Source organism: Filicampus tigris, chromosome 15, assembly GCF_054856515.1.
Source record: "Filicampus tigris isolate MCC_2025a chromosome 15, RoL_Ftig_1.0, whole genome shotgun sequence".
NCBI classification, from domain to species: Eukaryota; Metazoa; Chordata; class Actinopteri; order Syngnathiformes; family Syngnathidae; genus Filicampus; species Filicampus tigris.
The window spans coordinates 956,990-975,632 of record NC_141231.1 but is presented as its reverse complement, the minus strand read 5'-3'; positions in this window follow the sequence as shown (position 1 = coordinate 975,632).

Here is an 18,643-nt window from a genome sequence, read left to right as displayed (position 1 = left end):
ATCCAAGAATGAGTATAGTGCAAAATTGACACAAAAATTCTGCAGTACAGTACTTAGAAATTATAGTCCTTTAATTACCATATATATATATATATATATATATATATATATATATATATATATATATATATATATATATATATATATATATATATATATATATATAGGGCGGCACGGTGGTCGACTGGTTAACACGTCCGCCTCACAGTTCAGAGGTCGCGGGTTCGATCCCGGCTCCGGCCTCCCTGTGTGGAGTTTGCATGTTCTCCCCGTGCCTGCGTGGGTTTTCTCCGGGCACTCCGGTTTCCTCCCACATTCCAAAAACATGCATGGTAAGTTGATTGGATACTCTAAATTGCCCCTAGGTGTGATTGTGAGTGCGGATGTTTGTCTCTGTGTGCCCTGCGATTGGCTGGCAACCAGTTCAGGGTGTCCCCCGCCTACTGCCCAAAGACAGCTGGGATAGGCTCCAGCACGCCCTGCGACCCTTGTGAGGAGAAGCGGTACAGATAATGGATGGATGGATATATATATATATATATATATATATATAATATATATAGCACCACCCTTCACATCCTAGTATATATATATATATATATATATATATATATATATATATATATATATACTATATAATATATATTTAGTATATATATATATATATACTATATAATATATATTTAGTATATATATAATATATATAGTATATATATATATTATATATATATATATATATATATATATATATATATATATATATATATATATATAGTAATTAAAGGACTATCATTTCTAAGTACTGTACTTCAGAATTTTTGTGTCAATTTAGCACTATTCTCCATAATGACTTATATGGCAAAGATTTGAAATGTAGTAGTGTGTAGTTATTTTTATGAATATTTTTGCCAATACAGTTTGATATATATATATATATATATATATATATATATATATATATATATATATATATAGTAATTAAAGGACTACCACTTCTAAGTACTGTACTACAGAATTTTTATATATATACGCTAGTGTTGTTCCGATACTGGTATTGGGAAGTATCCCGATACCACATTAAAACACTGGTATCGGTATCTGCGAGTACTTACAAATAACGTGGCAATGCCATTTCCCGATGCTGTACTAGTAAAGAACGTTGAATACAGCGCTTTGTATCTTGTTCCCTGCTGCTTTTTCATGTGTGTGTGTGTGTTGGGGCAGTGGGGTACTGGAGATATAATGTCGGCGATATGTAACTACTTCAACACAGAAACTCCAGCTAGAGCGAATGTTGCAAGAGGCGGAACCAAAGTGGCCAGGTTCAATACGTTAAACCTGATGCAACATTTGAGAACGAAACATGTGAACGAGCACCAAGAGTTTGCGGCGGCGGCAGCATGCATTAACCAGGGGAATGGACCGCAACAACAAACCCTGCTCAATTTACATTGAATGCAGTGCCTTGTATCTTGCTCATTCACGACACTGGTGTGTGGTGACTGTTCAGTATTAGCCGTCGCTATTGGCCTCGAGCGGACACTCTTAACCAATAGCGGAGCTGCTTTTTCATGTTTGATGAAAAAAAACAGTGGGGTACATGAGATATAATGTCGGCGATATGGAACGACTTCAACATAGAAACTCCAGCGAGTACAACAGCTAAGTGCAAAATTTGCGGTGCGAAAGTTGCAAGAGGTGGAACGAAAGTGGCCAGGTTCAATATGTCAAACCTAATAAAACATTTGAGGACGAAACATGTGAACAAGCACCAAGAGCTTGCGGCTGCAACGGCAGCAAGCATGAACAAAGGGAATGGACCACAACAACACACCCTGCTCAATTTTGGATTTTGGAGTTGAACTTGTTGGATTTTTCTACTGCTTGTTTTTGGTTTTGAAAGTGGATTTGGGAGCGGAAGTTGTTGCGATGGGTCACTAATACTCAAAACAAACTTTTATAATAATGTCCTATAGCTTTTGTAATTAATCCGACACAACCTCTCTCAAGGTCCCTGATAGTGTAGTGGTACACAGCGTGTGATCGATTCCCGCTCAGTGACAGTGTCTATGTGTGCCCTGCGACTAGCTGGCGAACAGTTCGGGGTGTAGTCTGCCTTCGCCCATTGACGGCTGGGATAGGCTCCAGCAACTCCCCACGACCCTGTATAGGATAAGCGGTTTGAAGATGACATGACATGACAACCTCTCTCAAAGATACCTCATGTATATTATTTCTTATTTTTTCCAGTTTCACAAAGGTTTTTAAGTCTGACCAAGCCATGATAGCAATGGTTTTACTTCCAAGTGAGTATGCAGTTCTTTAGAATTACAAGAAAAAAATGCTCATATATATCTTTTTTTTGTTTTCTTTTTTTTTTCAAAAGTCCAGTATCGATGCCGATACCGCACAGCTGGGTATTGGAATCGGTATCGGGGCCAAAAAATGGCTTCGGAACAACACTAATATATACAGAGCTGGGCAGTCCGTCCCTAGGCCAGACTAAGCATGGCCAGAAGTTGATTTTAGTCCAGCCCACTAATCGGCCCTCATGCGTGTGACGTGCTCGCGAGGCGGCCAAAAATCATCTCAGCCTACTCGGTGAAAGGCTTCTTTTTAGGCTTCTTTCTACTACCGCGTCTGCGCGAGCGACAACTGTTCTTATAGTGATTGTGGTATTGCCCCCCCGCCCTCTCTTGTAATGGTATACCCCAGTTGCAGGTGGGAGGCGCGGGTTACGTGACGTGACGATAAGGAAATACAAACATGCTTGAGCGCACGTTGTTGTCTCACATCTTGCAATGTCATACCGTTTCCCACACGGAGATGGATGCACCACGCAGCTCGTTGCTGCTGCTGCAAAGTAAACATTACTAAACAACCTACTCACCCACGTTCCCCCTTAGCCGCCACATTCAAGATCGTTTTCGCAATAAAATTAAATGCATCGTCTAGTCATCTCGGTTCTTTATCGTTGCAGCAGGCACGATATCCATTGTTTGTATTGTTTTTTCAATTGAAAAGAAAGTCAACCCAAACTTTTTTTTTTTCAAGAATATGTTCTATGCAGGCCCCCGAGTTCAAACAAGGCATTCTGATTAATATTGTGTTTGTGGAATATGAGTTAAGTTGTAAAATCCATCCATTTGTTACCATCTCAAGGGTCGGCCATTTTATTACTTGTTATTATTTATTACTACAACAGAATACCTTGTTTCAACTAGTGGGCTTGCATGGAGCATATTCTTAAAAAAATAATATGTTTGGGTTGACTTCGCTTTAATAAAGTATTTGCATAAGAAATTCAACCCTCTTACTCATTTTAAGTGTATTAAAATTCAAAGAAAATAATCAAGGGATTTTTTTTACAATAAATAAAATATGCGATGAACTACAAGTTAACTATTAAAAAATGCGATTGATTTCGATTATATATTTTAATCACTTGACAGCATCAATGTATATATATATATATATAATATATATATATATATCATATGTATATATATGATATATATATCATATATATATGATATATATAAAAAAAATATATATATATATGCTTGACAGCATTAATGTATATATATGATATATATATATCATATGTATATATATATATCATATATATATCATATATATATATATATATATATATATTAATGCTGTCAAGCGATTAACATTTTTTATCATAGTTAATAGCATATTTTATTTATTGTAAAAAAATCGCTTGATTTTTCTGTTCCATTATTTTCTTGAATTTTAATACCCTTAACATGAATAACAGGATTGATTTTCTCATGCAAATACTTTATTAAAGCGAAGTCAACCCAAACATATTATTTTTTAAGAATATGCTCCATGCAAGCCCACTAGTTGAAACAAGGCATTCTGATAAATATTGCATTTGTGGAATAAGAGTTAATCCACCTGTTTTTAGTCATCACTGGGGGCAACCATTTTGTCACGTGTTTCAACTGAAAATGATATCACAGTTTCTCAGGGCTCAGGTAAGGATTACAGCGCACCTGTTTTCTGAAACTGAGCCATGATTGGTCGTTATTTCAGCCCTCGGGGCATCTGTGATGTCATTTTCAGTCGACAGAAGTAATAAAATGGCCGACCCTGAGATGGTCAAAAATGGATGGATTTTACAACTTAACTCATATTCCACAAACAAAATATTAATCAGAATGCCTTGTTTTAACTACGGGGCCTGCATAGAACATATTCTGGAAAAAAATATGTTTGGTTTGACTTCCTCTTCAATTGAAAAAACAAGCATTGGATTCAACTCACGCAAACAGCCCCCCAGCCCTTTCAAACACACACACATACACTCACACACCCACACACGCACACACACAATCAGGCGACTTGTTCATCAAGCTCCACTTGGTTTTAGAACAACTAAAAAGATTATTACTCGCTGCTCGAGTGTCTATTAAACGTATTTTGTTTATTAAAATTCTATTGTGGGTATATTTTAATGTAAATGGTGTCAGATAAATGAACTAGAGAATGCAATTCTGGAGAAATTGCGTGTGAAGGTGAAGGAAGCTGTATGGAAACCTCGGAATGCATTGGAATGGAGTTGAATGGAGCCGCACTGGGGAGACCTCGGGCTGAGTATCCCCAGTCTAGCTAATGTCCCTGTCCAAGATGGCCGCCACCCCGCGGAGACCTCGGGGTGAGTATTCCCAGTCTAGCTAATGTTCCTTCCCAAGATGGCTGCTGCACTGGGGAGACCTCGGGGTGAGTATCCCCAGTCTAGCTAATGTCCCTGTCCTAGATGGCCGACGCACCGGGGAGACCTCGAGGTGGGTATCCCTAGACTAGCTAATGTCCCTGTCCAAGATGGCCACCGCACTGGGGAGACCTAAGGGTGACTATTCCCAGTTTAGCTAATGTCCCTGTCCAAGACGGCCGCCGCATCGGGAAGACCTCGGGGTGAGAATCCCCAGTGTAGCTAACGTCCCTGCCCAAGATGGCCGCCGCACTGGGGAGATCTCGCGGAGGGTATCCCCAGTCTAGCTAATGTCCCTGTCCAAGATGGCCGCCGCACTGGGTAGACCTCGGGGTGAGTGTCCCCAGTCTAGCTAATGTCCCTGTCCAAGATGGCCGACACACTGGGAAGACCTCGGGGTGAGTATCCCCAGTCTAGCTATTGTCCCTGTCCAAGACGGCCGCCGCATCGGGGAGCCCTCGGGGTGAGTATCCCAAGTCTAAATAATGTCCCTGTCCAAGACGGCCGCCGCATCGGGAAGACCTCGGGGTGAGAATCCCCAGTGTAGCTAATGTCCCTGCCCAAGATGACCGCCGCACCGGGGAGACCTCGGCGTGAGTATCCCCAGTCTAGCTAATGTGTCTTCCCAAGATGGCCATCGCACTGGGGAGACCTCGGGGTGAGTATCCCCAGTCTAGCTTATATCCCTGTCCTAGATGGCCGACGCACCAGGGAGACCTCGGGGTGAGTATCCCCAGTCTAGCTAATGTCCCTGTCCTAGATGGCCGACGCACCGGGGAGACCTCGGGGTGAGTATCTCCAGTCTAGCTAATGTTCCTTCCCAAGAAGGCCGCTGCACTGGGGAGACCTCGCGGTGAGTATCCCCATTCTCGCAAATGCACCTGTCCTAATTGGCCGGCGTATTGGGGAGACTTCGGGGTGAGTATCCCCAGTCTAGCTAAAGTCCCTGTCCTAGATGGCTGACGCACCGGGGAGACCTCGGGGTGGGTATCCCCAGTCTAGCTAATGTCCCTGTCCAAGATTGCCACCGCACTGGGGAGACCTAAGGGTGACTATTCCCAGTCTAGCTAATGTCCCTGTCCAAGATGGCCGCCGCACTGGGGAGACCTCGGGGTGAGTGTCTCCAGTCTAGCTAATGTCCCTGTCCAAGATGGCCGACACACCAGGGAGACGTCGGGGTGAGTATCCCCAGTTTAGCTAATGTCCCTGTCCAAGACGGCCGCCGCATTGGGTAGACCTCGGGGTGAGTATCCCAAGTCTAAATAATGTCCCTGTCCAAGATGACCGCCGCAACGGGGAGACCTCAGGTTGAGAATCCCCATTGTAGCTAATGTCCCTGCCCAAGATGGCCGCCGCACTGGGGAGATCTCGCGGAGGGTATCCCCAGTCTAGCTAATGTCCCTGTCCAAGATGGCCGCCTCACTGGGGAGACCTCAGGGTGAGTGTCCCCATTCCAGCTAATGTCCATTCCCAAGATGGCCGCCGCACTGAGGAGACCTCGGGGTGACTATCCCCAGTCTAGCTAATCTCCTTGAACAAGATGGCCGTCGCACAGGGGAGACCTCGGGTTGAGTATCCCCAGTCCAGCTAATGTCCCTGTCCAAGATGACCGCCGCACCGGGAAGACCTCGGCGTAAGTATCCCCAGTCTAGCTAAAGTCTCTTCCCAAGAAGGCTGTCCCACTGGGGAGACCTCGGGGTGAGTATCCCCAGTCTAGCTAATATACCTGTCCTAGATGGCCGACGCACCAGGGAGACCTCGGGGTGAGTATCCCCAGTCCAGCTAATGTCCCTGTCCAAAATGACCGCCGCACCGGGGAGACTTCGGGCTGATTATCCCCAGTCTAGCTAATGTACCTGTCCAAGATGGCCGACGCACCGGTGAGACTCGGCTTGAGAATCCCCAGTGTAGCTAATGTCCCTGCCCAAGATGACCGCCGCACTGGGGAGACCTCGGGGTGAGTATCCCCAGTCTAGCTAATGTCCCTGTCCAAGACGGCTGCCGCACCGCGGAGACCTCGGCCTGAGTATCCCCAGTTTAGCTCATGTCCCTGAACAAAATGGCCGCCGCACCGGGGAGACCTCGGGTTGAGAATCCCCAGTGTGGCTAATGTCCCTGCCCAAGATGGCCGCCGAACTGGGGAGATCTCGCGGTGAGTGTCCCCAGTCTAGCTAATGTCCCTGTCCAAGAGGGCCGCCGCACCGCGGAGACCGCAGGGTGATTATCTCCAATCCAGCTAATGTCCCTGTCCTAGATGGCCGCTGCACTGGGGAGACCTCGGGGTGAGTATCCCCATTCTCGCAAATGCACCTGTCCTAGATGCCTGGCGTATTGGGGAGACTTCGGGGTGAGTATCCCCAGTCAAGCTAATGTCCCTGTCTTAGATGGCCGCCGCACCGGGGAGACCTCGGGGTGGGTATCCCCAGTCTAGCTAATGTCCCTGTCCAAGACGGCCACCGCACTGGGGAGACCTAAGGGTGACTATTCCCAGTCTAGCTAATGTCCCTGTCCAAGATGACTCCCGCACCGGGGAGACCTCAGGTTGAGAATCCCCAGTGTAGCTAACGTCCCTGCCCAAGATGGCCGCCGCACTGGGGAGATCTCGCGGAGGGTATCCCCAGTCTAGCTAATGTCCCTGTCCAAGATGGCCGCCGCACTGGGTAGACCTCGGGGTGAGTGTCCCCAGTCTAGCTAATGTCCCTGTCCAAGATGGCCGACACACTGGGAAGACCTCGGGGTGAGTATCCCCAGTCTAGCTATTGTCCCTGTCCAAGACGGCCGCCACATCGGGGAGACCTCGGGGAGTATCCCAAGTCTAAATAATGTCCCTGTCCAAGATGACCGACGCACTGAGGAGACCTCGGGGCAACTATCCCCAGTCTAGCTAATCTCCCTGAACAAGATGGCCGTCGCACAGAGGAGACCTCGGGTTGAGTATCCCCAGTCCAGCTAATGTCCCTGTCCAAGATGACCGCCGCACCGGGGAGACCTCGGCGTGAGTATCCCCAGTCTAGCTAATGTGTCTTCCCAAGATGGCCATCGCACTGGGGAGACCTCGGGGTGAGTATCCCCAGTCTAGCTTATATCCCTGTCCTAGATGGCCGACGCACCAGGGAGACCTCGGGGTGAGTATCCCCAGTCTAGCTAATGTCCCTGTCCTAGATGGCCGACGCACCGGGGAGACCTCGGGGTGAATATCTCCAGTCTAGCTAATGTTCCTTCCCAAGAAGGCCGCTGCACTGGGGAGACCTCGGGGTGAGTATCCCCATTCTCGCAAATGCACCTGTCCTAATTGGCCGACGCACCAGGGAGACTTCGGGGTGAGTATCCCCAGTCTAGCTAAAGTCCCTGTCCTAGATGGCTGACGCACCGGGGAGACCTCGGGGTGGGTATCCCCAGTCTAGCTAATGTCCCTGTCCAAGATGGCCACCGCACTGGGGAGACCTAAGGGTAACTATTCCCAGTTTAGCTAATGTCCCTGTCCAAGATGGCCGCCGCACTGGGGAGACCTCGGGGTGAGTGTCTCCAGTCTAGCTAATGTCCCTGTCCAAGATGGCCGACACACCAGGGAGACGTCGGGGTGAGTATCCCCAGTTTAGCTAATGTCCCTGTCCAAGACGGCCGCCGCATTGGGGAGACCTCGGGGTGAGTATCCCAAGTCTAAATAATGTCCCTGTCCAAGATGACCGCCGCAACGGGGAGACCTCAGGTTGAGAATCCCCATTGTAGCTAATGTCCCTGCCCAAGATGGCCGCCGCACTGGGGAGATCTCGCAGAGGGTATCCCCAGTCTAGCTAATGTCCCTGTCCAAGATGGCCGCCTCACTGGGGAGACCTCGGGGTGAGTGTCCCCATTCCAGCTAATGTCCCTGTCCAAGATGGCCGACACACTGGGGAGACCTCGGGGTGAGTATCCCCAGTCTAGCTAATGTCCCTGTCCAAGAAGGCCGCCGCATCTGGGAGACCTTGGGGTGAGTATCCCCAGTCTAGCTAATGTCCATTCCCAAGATGGCCGCCGCACTGAGGAGACCTCGGGGTGACTATCCCCAGTCTAGCTAATCTCCTTGAACAAGATGGCCGTCGCACAGGGGAGACCTCGGGTTGAGTATCCCCAGTCCAGCTAATGTCCCTGTCCAAGATGACCGCCGCACCGGGAAGACCTCGGCGTAAGTATCCCCAGTCTAGCTAAAGTCTCTTCCCAAGAAGGCTGTCCCACTGGGGAGACCTCGGGGTGAGTATCCCCAGTCTAGCTAATATACCTGTCCTAGATGGCCGACGCACCAGGGAGACCTCGGGGTGAGTATCCCCAGTCCAGCTAATGTCCCTGTCCAAAATGACCGCCGCACCGGGGAGACTTCGGGCTGATTATCCCCAGTCTAGCTAATGTACCTGTCCAAGATGGCCGACGCACCGGTGAGACTCGGCTTGAGAATCCCCAGTGTAGCTAATGTCCCTGCCCAAGATGACCGCCGCACTGGGGAGACCTCGGGGTGAGTATCCCCAGTCTAGCTAATGTCCCTGTCCAAGACGGCTGCCGCACCGCGGAGACCTTGGCCTGAGTATCCCCAGTTTAGCTCATGTCCCTGAACAAAATGGCCGCCGCACCGGGGAGACCTCGGGTTGAGAATCCCCAGTGTGGCTAATGTCCCTGCCCAAGATGGCCGCCGAACTGGGGAGATCTCGCGGTGAGTGTCCCCAGTCTAGCTAATGTCCCTGTCCAAGAGGGCCGCCGCACCGCGGAGACCGCAGGGTGATTATCTCCAATCCAGCTAATGTCCCTGTCCTAGATGGCCGCTGCACTGGGGAGACCTCGGGGTGAGTATCCCCATTCTCGCAAATGCACCTGTCCTAGATGCCTGGCGTATTGGGGAGACTTCGGGGTGAGCATCCCCAGTCAAGCTAATGTCCCTGTCTTAGATGGCCGCCGCACCGGGGAGACCTCGGGGTGGGTATCCCCAGTCTAGCTAATGTCCCTGTCCAAGACGGCCACCGCACTGGGGAGACCTAAGGGTGACTATTCCCAGTCTAGCTAATGTCCCTGTCCAAGATGACTCCCGCACCGGGGAGACCTCAGGTTGAGAATCCCCAGTGTAGCTAACGTCCCTGCCCAAGATGGCCGCCGCACTGGGGAGATCTCGCGGAGGGTATCCCCAGTCTAGCTAATGTCCCTGTCCAAGATGGCCGCCGCACTGGGTAGACCTCGGGGTGAGTGTCCCCAGTCTAGCTAATGTCCCTGTCCAAGATGGCCGACACACTGGGAAGACCTCGGGGTGAGTATCCCCAGTCTAGCTATTGTCCCTGTCCAAGACGGCCGCCACATCGGGGAGACCTCGGGGAGTATCCCAAGCCTAAATAATGTCCCTGTCCAAGATGACCGACGCACTGAGGAGACCTCGGGGCAACTATCCCCAGTCTAGCTAATCTCCCTGAACAAGATGGCCGTCGCACAGAGGAGACCTCGGGTTGAGTATCCCCAGTCCAGCTAATGTCCCTGTCCAAGATGACCGCCGCACCGGGGAGACCTCGGCGTGAGTATCCCCAGTCTAGCTAATGTGTCTTCCCAAGATGGCCATCGCACTGGGGAGACCTCGGGGTGAGTATCCCCAGTCTAGCTTATATCCCTGTCCTAGATGGCCGACGCACCAGGGAGACCTCGGGGTGAGTATCCCCAGTCTAGCTAATGTCCCTGTCCTAGATGGCCGACGCACCGGGGAGACCTCGGGGTGAGTATCTCCAGTCTAGCTAATGTTCCTTCCCAAGAAGGCCGCTGCACTGGGGAGACCTCGGGGTGAGTATCCCCATTCTCGCAAATGCACCTGTCCTAATTGGCCGACGCACCAGGGAGACTTCGGGGTGAGTATCCCCAGTCTAGCCAAAGTCCCTGTCCTAGATGGCTGACGCACCGGGGAGACCTCGGGGTGGGTATCCCCAGTCTAGCTAATGTCCCTGTCCAAGATGGCCACCGCACTGGGGAGACCTAAGGGTGACTATTCCCAGTTTAGCTAATGTCCCTGTCCAAGATGGCCGCCGCACTGGGGAGACCTCGGGGTGAGTGTCTCCAGTCTAGCTAATGTCCCTGTCCAAGATGGCCGACACACCAGGGAGACGTCGGGGTGAGTATCCCCAGTTTAGCTAATGTCCCTGTCCAAGACGGCCGCCGCATTGGGGAGACCTCGGGGTGAGTATCCCAAGTCTAAATAATGTCCCTGTCCAAGATGACCGCCGCAACGGGGAGACCTCAGGTTGAGAATCCCCATTGTAGCTAATGTCCCTGCCCAAGATGGCCGCCGCACTGGGGAGATCTCGCAGAGGGTATCCCCAGTCTAGCTAATGTCCCTGTCCAAGATGGCCGCCTCACTGGGGAGACCTCGGGGTGAGTGTCCCCATTCCAGCTAATGTCCCTGTCCAAGATGGCCGACACACTGGGGAGACCTCGGGGTGAGTATCCCCAGTCTAGCTAATGTCCCTGTCCAAGAAGGCCGCCGCATCTGGGAGACCTTGGGGTGAGTATCCCCAGTCTAGCTAATGTCCATTCCCAAGATGGCCGCCGCACTGAGGAGACCTCGGGGTGACTATCCCCAGTCTAGCTAATCTCCTTGAACAAGATGGCCGTCGCACAGGGGAGACCTCGGGTTGAGTATCCCCAGTCCAGCTAATGTCCCTGTCCAAGATGACCGCCGCACCGGGAAGACCTCGGCGTAAGTATCCCCAGTCTAGCTAAAGTCTCTTCCCAAGAAGGCTGTCCCACTGGGGAGACCTCGGGGTGAGTATCCCCAGTCTAGCTAATATACCTGTCCTAGATGGCCGACGCACCAGGGAGACCTCGGGGTGAGTATCCCCAGTCCAGCTAATGTCCCTGTCCAAAATGACCGCCGCACCGGGGAGACTTCGGGCTGAGTATCCCCAGTCTAGCTAATGTACCTGTCCAAGATGGCCGACGCACCGGTGAGACTCGGCTTGAGAATCCCCAGTGTAGCTAATGTCCCTGCCCAAGATGACCGCCGCACTGGGGAGACCTCGGGGTGAGTATCCCCAGTCTAGCTAATGTCCCTGTCCAAGACGGCTGCCGCACCGCGGAGACCTCGGCCTGAGTATCCCCAGTTTAGCTCATGTCCCTGAACAAAATGGCCGCCGCACCGGGGAGACCTCGGGTTGAGAATCCCCAGTGTGGCTAATGTCCCTGCCCAAGATGGCCGCCGCACTGGGGAGATCTCGCGGTGAGTGTCCCCAGTCTAGCTAATGTCCCTGTCCAAGAGGGCCGCCGCACCGCGGAGATCGCAGGGTGATTATCTCCAATCCAGCTAATGTCCCTGTCCTAGATGGCCGACGCACCGGGGAGACCTCGGGGTGAGTATCCCCAGTCTAGCTAATGTTCCTTCCCAAGATGGCCGCTGCACTGGGGAGACCTCGGGGTGAGTATCCCCATTCTCGCAAATGCACCTGTCCTAGATGCCTGGCGTATTGGGGAGACTTCGGGGTGAGTATCCCCAGTCAAGCTAATGTCCCTGTCTTAGATGGCCGCCGCACCGGGGAGACCTCGGGGTGGTTATCCCCAGTCTAGCTAATGTCCCTGTCCAAGACGGCCACCGCACTGGGGAGACCTAAGGGTGACTATTCCCAGTCTAGCTAATGTCCCTGTCCAAGATGACTCCCGCACCGGGGAGACCTCAGGTTGAGAATCCCCAGTGTAGCTAACGTCCCTGCCCAAGATGGCCGCCGCACTGGGGAGATCTCGCGGAGGGTATCCCCAGTCTAGCTAATGTCCCTGTCCAAGATGGCCGCCGCACTGGGTAGACCTCGGGGTGAGTGTCCCCAGTCTAGCTAATGTCCCTGTCCAAGATGGCCGACACACTGGGAAGACCGCGGGGTGAGTATCCCCAGTCTAGCTATTGTCCCTGTCCAAGACGGCCGCCGCATCGGGGAGACCTCGGGGTGTATCCCAAGTCTAAATAATGTCCCTGTCCAAGATGACCGCCGCACTGAGGAGACCTCGGGGCAACTATCCCCAGTCTAGCTAATCTCCCTGAACAAGATGGCCGTCGCACAGAGGAGACCTCGGGTTGAGTATCCCCAGTCCAGCTAATGTCCCTGTCCAAGATGACCGCCGCACCGGGGAGACCTCGGCGTGAGTATCCCCAGTCTAGCTTATATCCCTGTCCTAGATGGCCGACGCACCAGGGAGACCTCGGGGTGAGTATCCCCAGTCTAGCTAATGTCCCTGTCCTAGATGGCCGACGCACCGGGAAGACCTTGGGGTGAGTATCCCCAGTATAGCTAATGTTCCTTCCCAAGATGGCCGCTGCACTGGGGAGACCTCGGGGTGAGTATCCCCATTCTCGCAAATGCACCTGTCCTAATTGGCCGACGTATTGGGGAGACTTCGGGGTGAGTATCCCCAGTCTAGCTAATGTCCCTGTCCTAGATGGCTGACGCACCGGGGAGACCTCGGGGTGGTTATCCCCAGTCTAGCTAATGTCCCTGTCCAAGATGGCCACCGCACTGGGGAGACCTAAGGGTGACTATTCCCAGTCTAGCTAATGTCCCTGTCCAAGATGGCCGCCGCACTGGGGAGACCTCGGGGTGAGTGTCTCCAGTCTAGCTAATGTCCCTGTCCAAGATGGCCGACACACCAGGGAGACGTCGGGGTGAGTATCCCCAGTTTAGCTAATGTCCCTGTCCAAGACGGCCGCCGCATTGGGGAGACCTCGGGGTGAGTATCCCAAGTCTAAATAATGTCCCTGTCCAAGATGACCGCCGCAACGGGGAGACATCAGGTTGAGAATCCCCATTGTAGCTAATGTCCCTTCCCAAGATGGCCGCCGCACTGGGGAGACCTCGGCGTGAGTATCCCCAGTCCAGCTAATGTCCCTGTCTAAGATGACCGCCGCACCGGGGAGACCTCGGGATGAGTATCCCCAGTCTAGCTAATGTCCCTGAACAAGATGGCCGCCGCACTGGGGAGACCTCGGGGTGACTATCCCCAGTCTAGCTAATGTCCCTGAACAAGATGGCCGCCGCACAGAGGACACCTCGGGGTGAGTATCCCCAGTCCAGCTAATGTCCCTGTCCAAGATGGCCGCCGCACACTGGAGACCTCGGGTTGAGTATCCCCAGTCCAGCTAATGTCCCTGTCCAATATGACAGCCGCACCGGGGAGACCTCGGGTTGAGTATCCCCAGTCTAGCTAATGTCCCTTCCAAAGATGGCCGCCACACAGGGGAGACCTCGGGTTGAGTATCCCCAGTCCAGCTAATGTCCCTGTCTAAGATGGCCGACACACTGGGGAGACCTCAGGGTGAGTATCCCCAGTCTTGCTAATGTCCCTGTCCAAGACGGCCGCCGCATCGGGGAGACCTCGGGATGAGTATCCCAAGTCTAAATAATGTCCCTGTCCAAGATGACTGCCGCACTGAGGAGACCTCGGGGCGACTATCCCCAGTCTAGCTAATCTCCCTGAACAAGATGGCCGTCGCACAGAGGAGACCTCGGGTTGAGTATCCCCAGTCCAGCTAATGTCCCTGTCCAAGATGACCGCCACACCGGGGAGACCTCGGCGTGAGTATCCCCAGTCTAGCTAATATCTCTTCCCAAGAAGGCCATCGCACTGGGGAGACCTCGGGGTGAGTATCCCCAGTCTAGCTAATATCCCTGTCCTAGATGGCCGACGCGCCAGGGAGACCTCGGGGTGAGTATCCCCAGTCTAGCTAATATCCCTGTCCTAGATGGCCGACGCGCCAGGGAGACCTCGGGGTGAGTATCCCAAGTCTAAATAATGTCCCTGTCCAAGATAACCGCCGCATCGGGGAGACCTTGGAGTGAGTATCCCCTGTCTAGCTAATGTCCCTTCCCAACATGGCCGCCGCACTGAGGAGACCTCGGGTTGAGTATCCCCAGTCCAGCTAATGTCCCTGTCCAAGATGACCGCCGCACCGGGGAAACCTCGGCGTGAGTATCCCCAGTCTAGCTAATGTGTCTTCCCAAGATGGCCTTCGCACTGGGGAGACCTCGGGGTGAGTATCCCCAGTCTAGCTTATATCCCTGTCCTAGATGGCCGAAGCACCAGGGAGACCTCGGGGTGAGTATCCTCAGTCTAGCTAATGTCCCTGTCCTAGATGGCCGACGCACCGGGGAGACCTCGGGGTGAGTATCCCCAGTCTAGCTAATGTTCCTTCCCAAGATGGCTGCTGCACTGGGGAGACCTCGGGGTGAGTATCCCCATTCTCGCAAATGCACCTGTCCTAGATGGCCGGCGTATTGGGGAGACTTTGGGGTGAGTATCCCCAGTCTAGCTAATGTCCCTGTCCCAGATGGATGACGCACCGGGGAGACCTCGGGGTGAGTATCCCCAGTCTAGCTAATGTGTCTTCCCAAGAAGGCCGTCGCACTGGGGAGACCTCGGGGTGAGTATCCCCAGTCTAGCTAATATCCCTGTCCTAGATGGCCGACGCACCAGGGAGACCTCGGGGTGAGTATCCCCAGTCTAGCTAATGTCCCTGTCTTAGATGGCCGACGCACCGGGGAGACCTCGGGGTGAGTATCCCCAGTCTAGCTAATGTCCCAGTCCAAGACGGCCGCCGCATCGGGGAGACCTCGGGGTGAGTATCCCAAGTCTAAATAATGTCCCTGTCCAAGATAACCGCCGCATCGGGGAGACCTTGGAGTGAGTATCCCCTGTCTAGCTAATGTCCCTTCCCAACATGGCCGCCGCACTGAGGAGACCTCGGGTTGAGTATCCCCAGTCCAGCTAATGTCCCTGTCCAAGATGACCGCCGCACCGGGGAAACCTCGGCGTGAGTATCCCCAGTCTAGCTAATGTGTCTTCCCAAGATGGCCTTCGCACTGGGGAGACCTCGGGGTGAGTATCCCCAGTCTAGCTTATATCCCTGTCCTAGATGGCCGAAGCACCAGGGAGACCTCGGGGTGAGTATCCTCAGTCTAGCTAATGTCCCTGTCCTAGATGGCCGACGCACCGGGGAGACCTCGGGGTGAGTATCCCCAGTCTAGCTAATGTTCCTTTCCCAGATGGCTGACGCACCGGGGAGACCTCGGGGTGGGTATCCCCAGTCTAGCTAATGTCCCTGTCCAAGATGGCCACCGCACTGGCGAGACCTAAGGGTGACTATTCCCAGTCTAGCTAATGTCCCTGTCCAAGATGGCCGCCGCACTGGGGAGACCTCGGAGTGTGTGTCTCCAGTCTAGCTAATGTCCCTGTCCAAGACGGCCGACACACCAGGGAGACGTCGGAGTGAGTATCCCCAGTTTAGCTAATGTCCCTGTCCAAGACGACCGCCGCATTGGGGAGACCTCGTGGTGAGTATCCCAAGTCTAAATAATGTCCCTGTCCAAGATGACCGCCGCAACGGGGAGACCTCAGGTTGAGAATCCCCATTGTAGCTAATGTCCCTGCCCAAGATGGCCGCCGCACTGGGGAGATCTCGCGGAGGGTATCCCCAGTCTAGCTAATGTCCCTGTCCAAGATGGCCGCCGCATTGGCGAGACCTCGGGGTGAGTGTCCCCAGTCTAGCTAATGTCCCTGTCCAAGATGGCCGACACACTGGCGAGACCTCGGGGTGAGTGTCCCCAGTCTAGCTAATGTCCCTGTCCAAGATGACCGCCGCACCGGGGAGACCTTGGGTTGAGTATCCCCAGTCTAGCTAATGTCCATTCCCAAGATGGCCGCCGCACTGAGGAGACATCGGGGTGACTATCCCCTGTCTAGCTAATCTCCTTGAACAAGATGGCCGTCGCACAGGGGAGACCTCGGGTTGAGTATCCCCAGTCCAGCTAATGTCCCTGTCCAAGATGACCGCTGCACCGGGAAGACCTCGGCGTTAGTATCCCCAGTCTAGCTAATGTCTCTTCCCAAGAAGGCTGTCGCACTGGGGAGACCTCGGGGTGAGTATCCCCAGTCTAGCTAATATACCTGTCCTAGATGGCCGACGCACCAGGGAGACCTCGGGGTGAGTATCCCCAGTCTTGCTAATGTCCCTGTCCAAGAGGGCCGCCGCACCGCGGAGGACTCGGGGTGAGTATCCCCAGTCCAGCTAATGTCCCTGTCCAAAATGACCGCCGCACCGGGGAGACTTCGGGCTGAGTATCCCCAGTCTAGCTAATGTACTTGTCCAAGATGGCCGACGCACCGGTGAGACTCGGCTTGAGAATCCCCAGTGTAGCTAATGTCCCTGCCCAAGATGGCCGCCGCACTGGGGAGACCTCGGGGTGAGTATCCCCAGTCTAGCTAATGTCCCTGTCCAAGACGGCCGCCGCACCGCGGAGACCTCGGCCTGAGTATCCCCAGTTTAGCTAATGTCCCTGAACAAAATGGCCGCCGCACCGGGGAGACCTCGGGTTGAGAATCCTCAGTGTGGCTAATGTCCCTGCCCAAGATGGCCGCCGCACTGGGGAGATCTCGCGGTGAGTATCCCCAGTCTAGCTAATGTCCCTGTCCAAGAGGGCCGCCGCACCGCGGAGACCGCAGGGTGATTATCCCCAATCCAGCTAATGTCCCTGTCCAAAATGATTGTCGCACCGGGGAGACCTAAGGTTGAGAATCCCCAGTGTAGCTAACATCCCTGCCCAAGATGGCCGCCGCACTGGGGAGATCTCGCGGTTTTTATCACCAGTCTAGCTAATGTCCCTGTCCAAGACGGCCGCCGCATCGGGGAGACCTCGGGGTGATTATCCCCAGTCCAGCTAATGTCCCTGTCCAAGATGGCCGCCGCACTGGGGAGACCTCGGGGTTAGTATCCCCAGTCTAGCTAATGTCCCTGAACAAGATGGCCGTCGCACCGGGGAGACCTCGGGGTGAGTATCCCCAGTGTAGCTAATGTCCCTGCCCAAGATGGCTGCCGCACTGGGGAGAACTCGGGGTGAGTATCCCCAGTCTAGCTAAGGTCCATGTCCAAGATGGCCGTCACACTGGGGAGACCTTGGGGTGACTATCCCTAGTCTAGCTAATGTTCCTTCCCAAGATGGCCGCTGTACTGCGGAGACTCGGGGTGAGTATCCCCTGTCTAGCTAATGTCCCTGTCCTAGACGGCCGCCGCACCGGGGAGACCTCGGGTTGAGTATCCCCATTGTAGCTAATGTCCCTTCCCAAGATGGCTGCCGCATTGGGGAGACCTTGGGGTGAGTAGCCCCAGTCTAGCTAATGTCCCTGCCCAAGATGGCCGCCGCACTGGGGAAACCTCGGGGTGAGTATCCCCAGTCTAGCTAATGTCCCCGTCCAAGATGGCCGCCGCACTGTGGAGACCTCGGGGTGAGTATCCCCAGTCTAGCTAATGTTCCTTCCCAAGATGGCCACTGCACTGGGGAGACCTCGGGGCAATAACACTGGTCCACTGGAAATGAATGTTGAATTTTTTTGGTTTTTTTTTTTAAGTGTGAATGAGTTGAATGTGTGGAAAGTCAGAATTTTGGGGGTGTTGAAAAGCTGAATGTGAGTTGAATGACTTGAATTTGTGGAAATTGGAATGGTGTAAGTGCGAAAAGTTAAATCTGCCAATGGAAATAAATGGTGAATAGTTTAATTTTTGTCTTTTTTTTTAAGGGTGAATGTGTGGGAAGTAGGAATTTGGGGGATGTTGAAAAGCTGAATATGAGTTGAATGACTTGAATTTTTGGAAATTGGGAAGGTGTAAATGTGAAAAGTCGAATGTTCCAATGGAAATTAATTGTTAATAGTGGAATTTTGTGGGTTTCTTTAAGGGTTAATGAGTTGAATGTGTGGGAAGTAGGTTTTGGGGGTGTTGAAACGCTGAATGTGAGTTGAATGAGTTTAATGACTTGAATTTGTGGAAATTGGGAAGGTGTAAATGTGAAAAGTTGAATGTTCCAATGGAAATTAATGGTTAGTAGTGGAATTTTGTGGGTTTCTTTAAGGGTGAATGAGTTGAATGTG